The sequence below is a fragment of the Hyperolius riggenbachi genome, chromosome 6, assembly GCF_040937935.1.
Source record: "Hyperolius riggenbachi isolate aHypRig1 chromosome 6, aHypRig1.pri, whole genome shotgun sequence".
Lineage (NCBI taxonomy): Eukaryota > Metazoa > Chordata > Amphibia > Anura > Hyperoliidae > Hyperolius > Hyperolius riggenbachi.
Window position 1 is genome coordinate 45844303 of NC_090651.1, and position 18049 is coordinate 45862351.

The window sequence follows — 18049 nt, forward strand, 5'->3', positions numbered from 1 at the left end:
AAATAATATTCCCCCTCTATGTCCTAGAAACCCCCCACCTAATGTAACTACCCCAACATTAAAAACTATTCCCTGACCATATCCTAGATAAGATACTCGTAGGGGAAGGCAAATGAAGGGCTGGGAGGAGGTGCCCCAGATGTGATAAAAGTTCTTAGAACAGTTTAACTTACCTTAAAGGGTCACTTAAGCCAACCTAAAAAAATGGGTTTTACTCACCTGGGACTTCTAACAGCCCTCTGCAGCTGTCCAGTGCCCACGTAGACTCGCTCCGATGTTCCTGGCCACTTCCAGTTTCGATGACAGGAGCTGACAGGCCAGGAATGCGAGTGATTCTTCGTGTTCCTGGCCACAATAGCGCCCTCTATGCTGCTATTGAGATTGCGTGGGCACCGGCAGTTGCAGGGGGCTGTTAGAAGCCCCAGGTGAGTAAAACTCATTTTTTTTAGGTTGGCTTAAGTGACCCTTTAAGGTAAGTTAAACTGTTCTAAGAACTTTTATCACATCTGGGGCACTTCCTCTCAGCCTTTAATTTGCCTACCCCTATGGGTATCTTATCTAGGATATCTGGTCAGGGAATAGTTTGAGACTGCTCTCACACAAAGGGAGAACACAGGCAGAGAGGGGGGCGGGCTTGAGCAGACTGCTCTCACACATAGGGAGAACACAGGCAGAGAGAGGGCGGGCTTGAGCAGACTCCTCTCACATATAGGGAGAACACAGGCAGAGAGCAGACTGCTCTCACTGCTATAAAGGTTCCTGATAAAGCAGCCAAATGAGAGTTCAGTCAGTGGTTTTTACAGGGGGAATTACAAGCTCACAGGGCAGATCAGAATGAAACAGACAGCAGTGTAAGTGTATGTTCTCATGTCCCTACTAGTATATATTATTAATTAAAGCAGGTTGCTTCATCTCTGGTACACTTTAAATAAGTCAGAACCAGAGAAATGGCTAAAGTAAACAAAGTTTATTGAGAACACTACAGATGACTCGTTTCGCAGGCTAGATCCTGCTTCCTCAGGTGTCTTTGTGTGGCAAGTAGATAGCTTGAAGCACCTATTTAGCCATAGCTATAGCTACTCCAATAGTTTACATTTTATTACATCTAAGGCGCCTCCTCCCATCCCCTCATTATTAAATGTACAGAATCCAGAAAGCCACACAAGCCCTGAGCTCATTTCAAGAGACCAACTAGACGTACCGGTCCACAATTTGAGCGTTTAACTCCACCCCTATGTATATGCCCCACCCAACATCCTAGGTCACATCTCCTTTTGCTGATAAAAAACAGAAAAAAACATGCTGATAACAAAAAAATGAACGTTGAAGAAGAAAAGGCAACAGTGCCATACAAAAGCCATGACACAAAATGCAGGGTAATTGTCGTACAAATCCCTCAGTCTTTTGTTGTTGGAAAGGCGAGTTTATCAGCGGAGATGCAATTGATATGCGCATCATCTCTCTTTCATCTAGAAATTATTTTTGGAAATCAGCGTGGATGAAGTTTGCCGATCGTGAGAAGATTATAAAAGACACTTCTGGTGCCTTCAGGAATCTATGTAAGAATTGACCCGACGTGACCTATCTCAAGTGCGGCGCCGCAAAAAGGAGAACACTTAAGGTTTATTTCCTAATTATGTTAAACAAGCATTCGCTTGAATGGCTTTCGTACAGCTAAATATACAATCATATAAAATGATTTTCCTCCTTGGCATATTCATTACCATCTGTCACTGTTACACCCCTTGGGTTGGGGCCAAGGTGCCGTCTGGTATGAGGCTGGGAAGTCTCTTGGGAACTTTTTAGAAGGCGTATTCTGCGACATGTAAATAAGTAAAAGATAACGGCGTAGGACACAAAGGAATTCCGACTAGAGGCAGCTACTTCAAAGATGTCCTACAGAAAGCGGTTAAAGCCCTTTCAAGTCAAAGAGGGGACCTGTTTAGTCATTGGTCTCGTCTCATCTCAGTGTGGCTGATATTAAAGCTTACGTTTTACATAGCCCCTGGCTCTGGAGAGCCGAATAGTGTGTGAGGTCCGGGCTCTGCTTTGATTTCCTTTGTGATAAGAAGTACTGCTTTACATATTTATTCAATTCCACTATTATACTTTTTTTAGGCCCTAGATGTGAGAAAAACATCTTCTCTAAGAAAAAAATTAAAAACTAGGGCACAACCAATCAATTTTTGATCAAAACTTTGATTTAACATTAATCGAACATGACATTCTTTATTGGATTGAACGGGCACACAACGGTAGGGAAGAGGGCTCAGGGCGCTGGCAGGTCTGAATTTTTCAGAAGACTATGGGCCTAATTCAAAAAGCTTTTCTGTTAAATTATCTCACCTACCAGCGGCTTTTCGTTCGGGTAAGGCAGAAATAGCCAAACCCAATCGATCCGCTCTACTGCGCAGGCGCAAGTCCTTTTGCGGCTGAGCAGTAAAGAGGATCCGATCAGGTTCGGCTGTTTCCGCCTTACTGGCAGGAAGAGTCAATGCTGTGTCTGCACTGGATCCCGGCAAGGTAAATATCTCAAGCCTTGTCAGGCTTGTCGGGGGAGGATTGTGGGACGCTTCAGGGGAACCAGCATTGAATTGCCTGCAGCAACAGGGATGGGGGAAGTACCCTTCAGGGGATGTTTTTTTTAGTACAGGTTTTCTTTAAATGACTTAGCTCATGATTTACCTCTCCTTACCTGACTTAAATCATGGTTTAGCTCTCCTTATCTATTTATCTCATGAATTATCTCTCCTTATTTGTTTATCTCCTGCATTAGCACTCCTTACAGCTAAGGTGAAAAATAAGTAACCTTTGTGAATTAACCCCAATGTAGGCATGTGCCTACAGGCGCCTGATGATGGAGAGGCAGCTCACTACCCTCTTCGAGCGCCTCCCTCCCACCTTCCTTTTTCAGAGTCCCGAGCAGAGTGTAAATGAGAGGTTACTCACCTGGGTCTTGGCATTCCACTGATGAGGTCTTCCATCCGCCAGGGCACCTCTAGCTACTTAATACCGAGGGTACCCCTAACTACCTAATACTATGGGGCACCTGTAGCTACCTATGACAGGAAAGGGAAGTAGGGGAGAGGAGGTAAGAGCTGGGCTGGCCAGCACACTTGCGGTTCGGCTGGGGTTTGTAGTTTTATGGAGGGCCTGGGCGCTGGAGATAGTGGTGCGATAGATGTTTTCATAGCATTTTATGTCAATAAGCAGCACAAGGGCAGCAGTAGCAGCTGTAAAATAGGGGTCTGTGAGCCAGGGTACTGGAGAAGGTCAGAGACAGAGGACTCCTTCAGTGCAATGGACTCTGGTAGTAAAAAGGTAGCCCTCAAGCACAGGGTTGCTGCTAAGGTTGTTGTTGCCCCAAGCAAAACTTCATTTGAGCCAAGGTAGAAAAAATGGCCAGATAGCAGATGTCCTTTGAACAGACCCAGCCGCCAGGCTGCTTGTTGTATATGTCTTTGCTTGTTGTCAATCCTTCCGAGTTGCTGAAGGGTCTAACCCTAAGGCCCCGTTTACACTTAATCAGTTGGTACACGTTTTTTTCTTCTCCATAGCAATGCATTGTGAAAAAGATTTCAGTTAAAACGCGTTAAGTGTGAAAGGTGCCATAGGATAACATGGGTATTACTTTAAAATCCGTTGTACTTTCAGTTATAACTGAGAGCAACTGATTAAGTGTAAACAGGGCCTAACCAACCTCCCACTGAAAACCTGCCACCGCGAAGCACCCACTATTTGTAGCCTGGTTTATATAGTGGGTGGTCCTGGCAGCACCCACTATTTTACATTTATAGGCGCAATTAACATGGGTGCCAATGAGGTGCCCAGACTTCCGGTTATAGAGAGCTTATATGATGTCACTATCTGATGTCAGCCCTCTGTTACGTCATAGTTATTTTCTGCTCATTCAGAACTGTTTGTACTGACAGGGCTCAAGCCTCCAGCTGTGGAGCAAGTGTACACAGATCAGCAAGCCTTATCTGGAGCAAAAACCAAGTTGGCTCAAGCAGGGGTGTAACTAAACTTTAGGGCTCGTTTCCACTATCGCGAATCTGCATGCGTCCAACGCATGCAGATCCGCACATGTAATACAAGTGGATGGGCCTGTTTCCACTGTAGCGTTGTTGAGGTGCGTTTTTTTCAGCGTGAAAAAAACGCACAAAAGAGCCAACGATTTCGCCTGCGTCGGGAATCCGTGCGAATCGCCGCGAATGTATTTAATAGTAAAAACGCATGCGTTTGTTACATGCGTTTTTACCCGCGATTTCGCACCTTTTTCAATTTTATTTAGCCCTGGCAGTGTCATGGTTAATTTCGCATGGCACCCTGCCATGCGAAATCGCAGGCGAAATCGCGGGTAAAAACGCATGTGGAAACGCATCCGCATGCGTTTTTACAAGCGTCGGAATGCGGCCGAAATCGCGTCGCAACAGTGGAAACAAGCCCTCATAGCGCGCCCACTGCAAAAATGATAGCATGGGGCCCCCATGGTTCCTGAACCCCGTGTGGGTCACGTGATCAGGAGACGGCGAATGGCAGCAGAGAGTTTTGTACTGTGAAGCAGCGTCTAGAAGCAGGAAAAATTGCACACGCTCCTGCCCACGTTTTTTTGAGTGAATGCGGAGGTTTTTTTGCTAATTGGCTGCACTTGCGGTTGGGGCGAGCGAGGAGGAGGGGCTCCCAAAGCCTCTGGGCCCCCCTGCGATGGCAGGGGTCGCAGGGGTGATTGATATGCCCATGGCAAGGTTTGTTAATAGTTTATTCCCCATTAGAATGCTCCAGACAATGATAGTGATGTCAGACTTGGCCATAACCTAAATGAGCCCCAGGTTGGCTGATGCTCAAGTACTTTACATTTTATGGAAGAAAAGCATTATAAAAATGTATAGTCACACTTTGCCGCCCCACTTGTTTACACTTTTCACTGTAAGTCTGTTACTACAACCCTGAACACAGTCCTTATCTCAGGCACTTGGCCAGATGGAAGAGAGCTTGGCGTGACTGGGGTTTCTGTAGTGCTCTGTACATAGCGAGTGGGGATCTATGTTAGTATTCTGTTGTTGGCATATGGGAGTGGGACAAAGCAGCATAGGAGAACATATTGTTGCCTTCGGAATTAATTTTTAGCGCTCGTGTTTGCCGATGGGGCAGCGCCACCTAGAAGGTTGAATTATGTTCAGAATATCTATTAATAGAGGACACTAAATGAGAGTGGGACATGACAAGGCTTGCTTCTATAATGCAAATTAAAGAGGAATTGTAGTGAAAATAACATATTGAATAAAATTGCTTATTATTTACAGTATTCATCTTTATATGATTTAGTCATAGCCTTGAGCGCTATCATTTGTCTGTCTATCTGCTGCTTGATGAAATGTGTATACCATTTATGATTAGCACCAATGCCTCCCACCATGAGTTCCCTTTAAACAGGATGACTCTCTCCAGAGGGAGTGAGCGTGTTTATACCACGGACCATCTCCGGGAACAATTACACAACGCTCGATCTTCTAACTGCCGTCTGATGTCTATTGGCTGCCACGGCGTCTGGGTCAAATCTTGACAGTTAAGCGATCTGCTGACTATGCAGCTATCGCTTCACTTTACGTAGTAATTAGCCTCAATTCTGTTGCGAGAGAGGAAAATAACGTTATATCCATGTAGACAGTGCAGACACCGTTTATAGCAAACGTATATTTTTCTTAAATTTCAGGCTTCTCTGGCTGTTTATGCTCTTCGGTAATCCGGCTCAGGCAATGAATTGAGTACACAACGATCTGTGGCGTTTCCGTAGGTTCAGAACAAAGCCACAGTCTGTTTTTACAGTAAAATCAATATAAAGTGTGTATAACAATTTGATCTCCAGGAAAATTTTCAGGCGGTGTATTAGTCATCGAGCGTGAGAGTGTGTTAGCCATTCATACAGACTATTCTGTATATGAATCCCCCGTGGCTACTAAAAGTGTCTACGTGCATCTTAAATTCCACATATCTCGCCAGGTCTGTGCATTATGGCTCTCGGTTATAGCTGGGTCTGTGCTGGATCTCGGAGTACGAAACGATTTGTCATTATAATTTGTAGGATGAGAACTGCAGGGTCAACAAAAAAAGCAAGAGAGTGCAATAATGAGCATAAGCAAGTACGGCAACATTAAAGCCTCCGTTCACCCAAATTTTTATTAAACTGGTATCCTGATCCTCTTCCCCGTAGACTAGCCATTATACTGCTTTATAATCTTACATGGGGGAACTGCACAAAAGTACGGTATAGTTTGTGGAGGGTTGCTGAACCTCCCTGGCGGTGCATTTCTGTCTGGGATTATGAGTCAAAAGCAGGACAATATTTTTCAAGAAATGTAGTCATAACTCACCAAAATATGCCAGAATAAAAGCCTGGTAGACATTGTGCATATAAATAAAATACTAAAACACACATTTGTTGAATTAAATTTATGAATAAACTTAAAAATTGTGAAACTGTATAAATGAGGCAGGCAGAGAGTAGTCAAAACCCAGGCAGAGGTCGGTGCAGGCGGCAGGCAGAGAGTACTCAAAACCCAGGCAGAGGTCGGTGCAGGCGGCAGGCAGAGAGTACTCAAAACCCAGGCAGAGGTCGGTGCAGGCAGCAGGCAGAGAGTACTCAAAATCCAGGCAGAGGTCGGTGCAGGCGGCAGGCAGAGAGTACTCAAAACCCAGGCAGAGGTCAGTGCAGGCAGCAGGCAGAGAGTAGTCAAAATCCAGGTAAAAATCGGTAACAGTATGGCAGAAGCACTTAGCTCAGAAGCAGTTGGGAACCAAATGGCTATATTGTTAACATCCTGTGCTTTCAAATGAGCTTACCTGTCATGGCACAGGGGAGAGATCAAAATACAACTTGTGATTAGAGACAAATGAGGAGGAATTAGACACCCCAAACTTTCTCTATACACGGACCAGTTATTTTCAGTGCAGAAGATTTTGGCGCAGCCAGCTCCACCATAGGCCGCAATAGGAATTACGACTATAGCGACGCACAGTGAGTAACTTCAACGCCGTCAGAAGAAAGAGCTGAAGTTACTTTTAAAACAATATATTTCTGCCTTCAGCTATAGCTGGAAGCCAAATTATATAATTCCCACCATCCACGTGGACCTAGAGGGGGAAAAGTAATTAACATTGCCAGGAACTTGTGCAGCAGCAGGATAAGCCATACCGGCTGTATCCCGCGCACAAGTCTCCCGCCGCTGATTACATATGTATGCCTATATACAGGGGTTGGGCAAAATAATGGAAACACCTAACATTTTGGCATCATAATCTTTGAACATGTTTTAAGCATTCAAAACTTGACATATGTTGGGTATAATTTATAAAAATGGCAGATCTCTCAAACATTCAAAGAGGCCAAATTGTCGGTGCTCGTATGTCAGGCGCTACTGTAACAGAAACTGCCCAAATGCTTGGCATTTCAAGAGGTACTGTCTCAAAAGTAATGACTGCCTTTGAAAGAGGAGGAAAAAGGTCTTCAGCAAAGCACAGTTGTGGTCGAAAGTCGAAGTTGTCCGAGAGAGACCGTCGGACTCTAAATCGAATTGTTAGAGAAGCTTGCAAGACCACGGCTCCTAAAATCACTGCAGAGCTGAATGAACACCTACAGAACCCAGTTTCCAGAAAAACTGTTTGTCGGGAGCTGCACAAATCTGGATTCCATGGAAGAACTGCAATTAGAAAACCTCTGTTCTCAAAGACAAATGTTTAAAAGCATTTAGAATGGTGTAGAAACCACCAGAATTGGTCCCTTGAGCAGTGGAAAAATATGATTTTCTCTGACGAATCATCGTTTACCTTATTTCCGAGTGTACGTTTGGAGACAGTCACACGGCACTGCCGCTGCCACCGCACTCTGATTGGCTGCCTGGGTCCCGCGGATTGCGTGCGGGACCAGGCAGCCAATAGGAGCATTGATTTTGGCCAGCCCAAACTGAGCTCGGGCTTACTGCTTCCAGCTCCTGAGATCCGCAAGGGGGGATCAAAGGACCATTATTGCAAAAAATTGTAGAAATGAAAATATATACTGTATAAACACATACAAATAAGAAGTATGTTTCTTCCAGCCTAAAATAAGCTATAAATTACTTTTATCCTATGCTGCTGTCACTTACAGTAGCTAGTAGCATTCTGATGGAACTGACAGGTTTTTGACTAGTTCATCTCTTCATGGGGATTTCCAGCATGGGAATTCCCAGTATTATTTACAAAACCACTCCCTGGAAAGGATCTATACAAAGATGCAGACGGCCTACCTACCTGTTTTTACACTATTCTCGCAGCTGGACTGAGCAACTACCATTCACTAAGTACTTTTGAGACATAAGGAAAACCCTGAGACTCACCCATGAGGACATCGGCTAGTTCAAAACCTGCCAGTTTTGTCAGATTTCTACTACCTACTGTAAGTGAAAGCAACATAGGAGAAAAGTAATTAATAGCACATTTTACTCTGGGAGGAATGTACTTTTTATTAATGTGTTTTTATGTATTTTTAGGGCTCGTTTCCACAGCACAGCTGTGACCTGCTTGCAGCCGAATCCCTCTAGCCGCGCTATGCACGGCTATGGGATTCGGACAGCGACGCATGAATTTATGCTGCAGGGCCTCAGATTTTTCCCCTGGCCATGAATTCAGATGCTTACTATTAACTTCAATGGGCTGTCAAATCCTATCCGAATTTGTGGGCGGGGAATCTGCCCGATATCGCAACAATGGAAACCATTTGGTTGTGATAGTGGTCCTGTACGGTGACAATGTAGCATGCATTGCGCAATTAGTGCATTACCTAGGTAGAGCAAGCATTATTAGCGTAATGCACGCTACGCAAGTATTACCCTAGAAAGGTTTGCATCATCTAGGTCAGTGATGGCTAACCTTGGCACTCCAGCTGTGGTGGAACTACAAGTCCCATGAGGCATTTCAATACTCTGACAGCTCTAAGCATAACTCAGGGAGGCAGAGGCATGATGGGATTTGTAGTTTTGTCACAGCTGGAGTGCCAAGGTTAGCCATCACTGATCCAGGTAATGCGGGTCATGCTAATTGCACAACGTGTGCTAATTTGTCCCCAAGGGCAAGGGCAAAATTGCTGTGTGCTCCCAGTGCACAGCAACTTTACTGTACTTTCGTGTATATGCACCATGATTATTATAATTATTTTTATTCATATAGCACCAATATGGTCCATAGCGCCATACATAGTACAGAACAAATAGTGGAGAGCAATATACACATGAGAACTTAGTTCAAAACTCTGTAAAATCTTTTGACTGTGGATAAGACCGCATGCTGGTTACACGAGTTTGTGCCCAAATGTGAAAGAATGTGGGCGCCCACTACAGAACGCTAATCGTAATCACTTAGCGGTTTTGCAAGCATTTTCTATAGCATTTTTTAAGCAATTTGTGGTGATTTTTTAAAGCCTTTTTTTAAAGAGAGTTTGAAGCGAGAATAAATCTCGCTTCAGAGCTTATAGTTAGCAGGGGCATGTGTGCCCCTGCTAAACCGCCGCTATCCCGCGGCTTAACGGGAGTCCCTTCACCCCAAATCCCCTCGGTGCAGCGTGGGAGCGCTTCCTGGTTGGGGCAGGGCTAACCGCCGCAGCCTTGCCCCACGCGCGTCTGTCAGCGCGTATCTCCGCCTCTCCCCCGCCCCTCTCAGTCTTCCTTCACTGGGAGGGGCGGGGGAGAGGCGGCGATGCGCCGCTGATAGACGCGACTGGAGGCAGGGCTGCAGCCGTTAGCCCTGCCTCCACGAACGTCCAACTCTACGACCAACTATTGCGGGGGTGGGTTTGGGGGTGAAGGGACCCCCGTTTAGCGGCGCGATAGCTGCGGTTTAGCAGGGGCACACATGCCCCTGCTAACTATGAGCTCTGAAGCGAGATTTATTCTCGCTTCAGAGTCTCTTTAAGTGCTTTTTAGTGCTTTATTTATTTATTTGCGTGTGTAGTGAATTCATTGCAACATCGCTTTTTTGCAGCATGTGTAACTTTTGTATTGTGCTTTCTTTAATCGCAATCACACTTGTGGGCTCTCCTTCCTTGGCTTTCGTTGACTCAGTGCGTTTGGAATCGCCGGCAATTGCCAGCGATTCCAAAATACTGCTAAAGGTACCCTAGTGGGCTGTAGCCCTTTGCATGATTTAAAAAATAAATCAATTAATAGACTTGGAATTTGGGGGGGAATAATTTTATGAACAAGACAGACCTAGTTTCTGAACACGTTTTTCAATGGTTGTCAAAACAACCATGACGTACATGCAGACAGTTATCACACTGCTCACTATAATCTGTAAAGCTGAGGACAGATTTTTGATCTATGGTAGAATATGATTGAGGAGGGAAAAACAATCTTGAATTTCTCATTCCATCTAATTATAAGTAGAGTAACTTTTCCATGCAATGTGATCACCAGTTAAGCTTTTATTGCTCTCGGTTTGTTTATACGCCATGTAAGGCTGACACATGCCTCTCCTGTCACCCTGTCTGTCACCCGCCTTCTAAATCTGGCAGCATGTATCTCTCCCTGTGCCCATTTCTCGCCCACCTTCTCACCAGCTATGCCAAGCTGCTCTGCTGCCTGTCATCTGTCTACAGTCCAATTAGCTAGCTTTTAAAATGACAGGGGCCCAAATCTGAAAATCGATCATAAATATCTAGCAGCACTTGATTTGCTGAAACCTGATGAAGAATTAAAGGACAACTGTAGTGAGAAAAATATGGAGGCTGCCATATTTATTTCCTTTAAACAATACGGGCCCGTTTCCACTAGAGTGAATCTGCATGCGTTTCCTGCACGCAGATTCGCATAGACAATACAAGTGGATGGGACTGTTTCCACTTGTCAGGATTTCTGAGCGTTTTCTGTGCAGAAAAAATCTGCACGGCAGAGCCATCAGAATTTGCATACCGCTATGCGAATCGCATACAATGTATTTAATAGGAAATTCGCATGCGGTTTTAGTATGCAAATTTTCAGGCGAATTTGCATACGATTTCGCATAGAAGCAATGGAAAAGCACACAGACAATGCCATGGTTAAATTCGCATACTTAGTCATCCATGCGAAATCGTATGCGAATGCGCATGAAAAGTCGCATACAACCGCATCTGCATGTGTGTTTTATTGCGGCGATTCCCACCGCACAAGTGGAAACAGGCCCTACCAATTGCCTGGCAGCCCTGTTGGTCTATTTGGCAGCAGTAGTGTCTGAATCACACCAGATACAAGCATGCAGCTAATCTTGTCAGATCTGACAATAATGCCAAAAACATCTGCTACATGCTTGTTCAGGGGCTATGGCTAAAAGCATAGCTCCCAACTGTCCCTCTTTCGGAGGGACAGTCCCTCTTTGTGAGCCCTGCCCCTCTTTCCTTCTCATTTGTCCCTCTTTCAGGACTTTGTCCCTCTTTCTATGTAAATCTATATATTTATCTACAAAAAATGTGTTTGATTTACTCTAAACTGTATTCCCATCCTTTAATTTGATATACTACTCATTTTAAAATGTTAATATGAAGGAAAATGAACCGGGATAGAAAGGACAAGTGTGATTTGAATTATAAAACAATATATTTTTCTTATAAAATCTTTATGGTATGCGTGACTAGGGTTGTGACGGGGTGTGATCAGGGGTGTGGCTTAAGTGTCCCTCTTTCTCATCTCAAAAAGTTGGGAGGTACGGCTAAAAGTATTAGAGGCAGAGGCTCAGCAGGACTGCCAGGCAACTGGTATTGCTTAAAAGGAAATAAATATGGCAGCCTCCATATCCCTCTTGCGTCAGTTGTCCTTTGATCATAACACTACCTTGCTAGCCTTATATTGCTTTGTTGTAGAGATATCATCAATGAGAAAGAAAAATAGGCATTCGGCACTGCTGGAAAGCTGATGTAATTATGTGTGTAATCACAGAACAAAATGAACAAAATTATAATGAATTGTATTTGTAGTATGGATAAGAAATAGAGCATTAGTAGCAAAGACAAAAGTCTCATATTTTTATTTTCAGTTACATAGCGCTTTTTTTTCTTTAGAACATTGTATCTTACTGTCAGTTGCAATTGTAAAACCCCACTGTATTTTAAAGAGACACTGAAGCAAAAATTTTTTTAATGATATTATGATTTGTATGTGTAGCACAGCTAAGAAATAAAACATTAGGAGCAGATACATCAGTCTAATTGTTTCCAGTACAGGAAGAGTTAAGAAACTCCAGTTGTTATCTCTATGCAAAAAAGCCATTAAGCTCTACGACTTTCAAAGTCATGGAGAGGGCTGTCTTCTGACTTTTATCATTTCAACTGTTAGTTAACTATTTACTTTTCCTCTGGCAGAGGAGAGGTCATTAGTTCACAGACTGCTCTGAAAGAATCATTTTGAATGCTGAGTGTTGTGTAATCTGCACATATTATAGAATGATGCAATGTTAGAAAAAACACTATATACCTGAAAATAAAAATATGAGAATATTTTCTTTGCTGCTAATCTTCTAGTAATTATTCATAGTACACAACCAATTCACTATATCATTTTTTTTTTTCGCTTCAGTGTCTCTTTAAGCTATAAAACAAAGCAGAAATAATGATCCTTTAAAAAAAGTAAAATATTGATATACCCACCATAAGTAACCTCCCTCCCTCATAAATGCAGAGTGGTGCATGGGTAGCGCGGTCTTTTGCCTGCTGGGCATGGACTTGATAAATTGTAAATCAGTGGCTTAAATTACCACTATTACTTTAAAAGTGGATTTGAACCCACATTTATTTTTGTAATAAAATCATTATTGTGTTACAGCTGTTAGCATATGTCATTTTACTAGCTTACCACAAGGTGGCACTGGTGGTTCACATGTCAGTTTTTTTTTTTATTTTCTTCATGCCTCAAGAAAATTATAACCAAATGTAGTAAGATTTCACAGCAGCTGAAGAAGAAAGGGGCGGGGCCAAAGCTATATATTTGTGGCTTTTTTTAAGGTAAAAATATGAATTTGATTCCCAGCCCAGGAATTTGTGTTCAGTGCATCACTGAATGAAGCAGGAAGAGGAAGTGAAACGCATGGCCATTGCAAGAGCCTCCTCCAGAGGGGTCATAGCACAACTTTGTTGGAAGTTGTCTGTCTTAAAGGCATACCCATGAGAGGTGCTCGGAGTCCCTTTAAATGGCTTCCCCCTAACTTGACCCTAGACTACATACATACAAAGTATGTATGCAAAGGCATATGACTATGGTAGGGATTAGATTGTGAGCCCCTCTGAGGGACAGTTAAGTGATAAGACAATATACTCTGTACAATGCTGCAGACGATGTTGGTGCTATATAAATACTAAATAATAATAATAAACCATTAACCACTTCCTTACCACAGGTTATTTCCCCTTAAAGGAGTCATCAGGCAAGTTCAAAGAAAATAAGTGTACTTACCGGGGGCTTCCTCCAGCCCCAAGCTCCCAGCATGTCCCTCGCCGCAGCTCTCCCCGCAGCCGTTCGCCGCAGCTCCGAACCGGTCCCCGACCCTGTCCCCGGCTATGACGTCAGAGCGACCAGGTCGCTCTGACGTCGACCAGGTCGCTCTGCCGTCATCGCAGGGACTGGGTCAGAGCTGCAGCGAACGGCTGCGGGGAGAGCTGCGGCGAGGGACATGCTGGGAGCTTGGGGCTGGAGGAAGCCCCCGGTAAGTACCACTTATTTTCTTTGAACTTGCCTGATGACTCCTTTAAAAACCACAGCAATTTTCACATCGCGCTTCTCCCATTCATTTGCCAATAACTTTATCGCTATGTATCACACTGAAATGATCTATTCATGGCATGAGCTGTTAATAAAGTATTAAGAGCTATAATACCTTGTCGTGGTGCCGGCCCTACTTGGAATCTATTACTGTGACCCCATGGCACAAGAGTGAGACCGAGGCACACATTTCATCCATCTGGCCCTGATCGGTGCTACTGGCCTGTTTGTTTCGATTGGACTGTGCCATTTCCAGTGCAGCACGATGGCTGAAGACACGTTCTATTTTTCTGGGACACAAGCCGCTTCCATACTGGCATCTGTCGGTACTGGGACACCTTTTCTGGCCAAACCTGATGTGAAAGGGGAGTTTGAGTCACTTCGAAAGACCTGGATTAACTTGGATCTTCCTGTTAAGACACTGGCAGATTACTGCCGAGCGAGAAGAATCCCCAGGGGTGTCAGAGCCCATATTGCCATATACCCCCACTTTTGTTTCCTAAAGATCCGGAATTTTGCAGCATATGGGAGAAGATATGGAACAAGGCGTCATATGGGAGAAGATTCTGATTCTGCTTTGCCACGATTAAACTTATCGCGTTTGATTCTGATTCTGATTCTGATAAGACGCCTTGTCTTATCAGAATCAGAATCAGAATCAATTTTATTTTGCCAAGTAAGTTTGCACCTACAAGGAATTTGTCTTGGCAGACACAAACACAAACAAAAACAATACAAGGGCAGACAGTGTGTATATTACAAGTCAAGGACATTATAAGTATAGTGGCAGTAAGCAATGTGAGAATTGTTCATTTACAGTTCTGTGCTGATTACTATCAAGTCCTAGCAGCTCTAACGTGGTTCAGCATTAAGTATGGCTACCGCTTGAGGAAAAAAGCTGTTCCGGTGTCTGGAGGTTTTGGTAGCGATTGACCGGAATCTTACTCCTGAAGGCATGCGCTGGAAGATGGAGTGAGCTGGGTGAGAGGGGTCAGAGGCAATTTAAGGAGTGGTTTGTGTGTTCCCAGGGGTGGAGCTTTTCCTCCCTGGCTCCATATAAATTCCTCCTTATACAGGTTCACTTTTAACTACGATTAAGGGCAGATGGTAAGCCCGATACGCGTGAGTTGATCCTGCGATTTTATTGCACTGTCTGGATTTTTCAAATAAATATATTAGCCTTTTTCTACTTCAATCTGGTCTGGTTTGCGGATCCCTTTTTTGTTCAGAGGCAATTTTGGTTGCTCTTTTTCTGCACCTGCTAGCGTAAAGATCCTGCAGGGAAGGTAAGCTACAGCCAATTATCCTTTCCGCTGTTCGGATGATGCGCTGCAGCCTCCCCTTTTCTAATGCTGAGCAGGAGCTGAACCATAGAGTCATAGATGATGTTATGGTGGATTCAATAATTGCAGTGTAGAACTGCACCATTACATTTTGAGGTAGGCCAAACTTTTTCAGCTGCCGTAGATGGTACATCCTCTGTTGCGCTTTCTTGACAATAGTGGCCGTATTGTTATCCCATTTTAGGTTGTATGAGATCGTGGACCCAAGAAACTTGAATGACTCTACCTGGGTTATTGTGGATCCATTTATGGTTAAGGGGAGGTGCTGGGGGGGAGATCTCCTAAAGTCTATTATCATCTCCATGGTTTTGAGAGCGTTTAGTTCCAAGTTGTTGCTGCTGCACCAGGAGGAAAGCTGTCCCACCACCTGCCTGTATGCAGATTCATCCCCGTTTTGTATGAGACCAACTACTGTTGTGTCATCTGCAAACTTCAGAACCTTAACAGATGGATCTGTGGAGATGCAGTCATTGGTGTACAGTGAGTAGAGCAGTGGGGAAAGCACACAACCCTGGAGTGCACCAGTACTGACGGTCAGAGAGCTTGATGTGTGTTTACCCAGTCTAACACGCTGTCTCCTATCGGTTAGGAAATCGGTTATCCATTTGCAGACGCCATGCTGCATACCATAGTCCGGATCCAAAAGGAGCTACCAGTTCTGGACAATAGGATTAATGATCTGAGGAAACAGATTGAAGAACATCTGTCCAAGGAGGATTTTAAAACGTATATGGATGCTATTGACAAGAAAATGGAACTTCTGACCAGGACCCTGGAGGATGGAAAACGCGATAAGTTTAATCGTGGCAAAGCAGATTATTCTACTGGATATGTGTATCCGTGGCAGAAGACAGTTTCTCCGAATCAGAAGAAACCACCACGCCGTCCTAGGCGAATTCCATCAAAGAGACCTCCTGGGGGTGGAGCATCTGGTACTGGCTCCTAAGATGATGTTGTTACTTCCAGGGAGCCCTCTCCGGTACGCCCCCAAGACATAGGACACGTAGGGGAGGCCGCAGGAGGAGGCCCAAAAGGAAGCCCCCAGTGAAGGTGATGAACTTGTGTCCCGGGAGGGGCCATCAATAAATGAGACCTTGGTGGTAAATATTTCTTCTTACAATTTAACTAAGGAAGAGGAACCTGTACTTAATTATGGTTTGTCTTTTAGCCGATTTTTTTCTATTAGAGCAAGATCTATACCGTTTTTTTCGTACTCTTAAACTAAAGAACTTTTTTTCTAATATGCCACCTACCGCTGCCTATCGGGATCATGAACAGGAGGCTGATACCCAGCTGCATTTAAAGGACTCTTGGCTACGTAATCCAAGCTCCTTTAAGCCACAAAGCCACCCACTCATTGACTCTTATATGACCAGGGTCAATGAGGACTTTAAAATATTGGAACAGAACTTTAGGGGAGGTTCATTCAGGGTCAATCGCAATCTTACTAAGGTTGAGAGTTTGGCCCTGAAATCCCTACAGGACAACAGTGATATTATTATTTGCCCGGCCGATAAAGGTGGGGCAATTGTGGTTATGGACCAATGGCAATATTATGGGGAAATCGAGAGACAGTTAGCGGACTGTGAAGTCTATACATTGTTGGATGCTGATCCCTTACACCGTATACAGTCCACTATATCAAAAATTTTACAGGCAGCATTGGATGGATGTATTATTGACGAGGATTTATACAGGTTCTTGCAGGCACAGAACCCCTCCACGCCACATATTTATATATTACCAAAAATTCATAAAACACTCGTACGCCCTCCTGGGCATCCTATTGTGGCTGGGGTGGGTTCTGTGTTTGTGCCACTCGCTCAATACTTAGATCGTATTCTTCAGCCAATTGTTAGATCCATTGATTCGTATCTTAAGGATACTAGTATGTTTCTGGATCGTTTGAGATCTATTCCAGCTATGGAGGCAGATATGGTGTTTGTTACTCTGGATGTGGAGAGCCTCTACACCTCCATCCCTCATGATGGGGGTGTAGAGGCTATCGATTGGTACCTTATGACTTGCACTGATTGCACGGTCGAGCAACGCAAATTTTTGATTTCTTTGCTTGAAGTGGTTTTGAAGTCTAATTACTTTGAGTTTAAGGGGCGCTTTTATGGTCAATTACGGGGCACTGCCATGGGATCGAACGTGGCCCCCTCCTACGCAAATTTGTATATGGGATTATACGAGGAGACATTTGTCTACTTGAATCCCCTGTTCCGCCGGCACTCAGTGTGCTGGTGGAGGTATATAGATGATGTCTTTTGCGTGTGGAGGGGGCCACGTTCTACTTTGGGCGAATTTGTCCGCCAGATCCATGACCAGTGTCCACCCATTCGACTCACTGTTAATTGGGATGTAAATTGTGTCTCCTTCCTTGACGTTTTGGTATGTCGGAATGGGGCTTCGATTTCTACCGATTTATATACCAAACCCACAGACAGAAATTCAACCTTGCATTTTCAGAGTTTTCACCCTGAAAGGGTAAAGAACAGTATTCCCCGTAGTCAGATGGTGAGGGTAGATAGGATTGTCAGCGAGCCTGCAACTTGTGAGATGCGCAAGGCGGAACTTGCAAATAAATTTCGATGTCGTGGTTATCCTGCCCACTGTCTAAGTAGCGATACGCATTCCCGTCGTTCCAAACAGAGACAAAGTACGCGCATTCCATTTGTCTCTACTTACAATGTTTGTAGTGAAATGTTAGCCAGAAGTTTACGCAAACATTGGCACATTTTGCGAGACGGGTTGTCGAGAGTACCTGAATTCCGGTATCCCCCCTTTATGTCGTTTCGTCGGGCACCCACTGTTAGGGACAAATTGCGTACTCACAATAACTCCAAGCCGCAGGCTCAGGTGGGTAAAAGTGGGATGTTTTCTTGCATGTCCTGCCACATGTGTGGCAGTGTCCTGCGGGGGAACCAGTTCCAACACCCCACT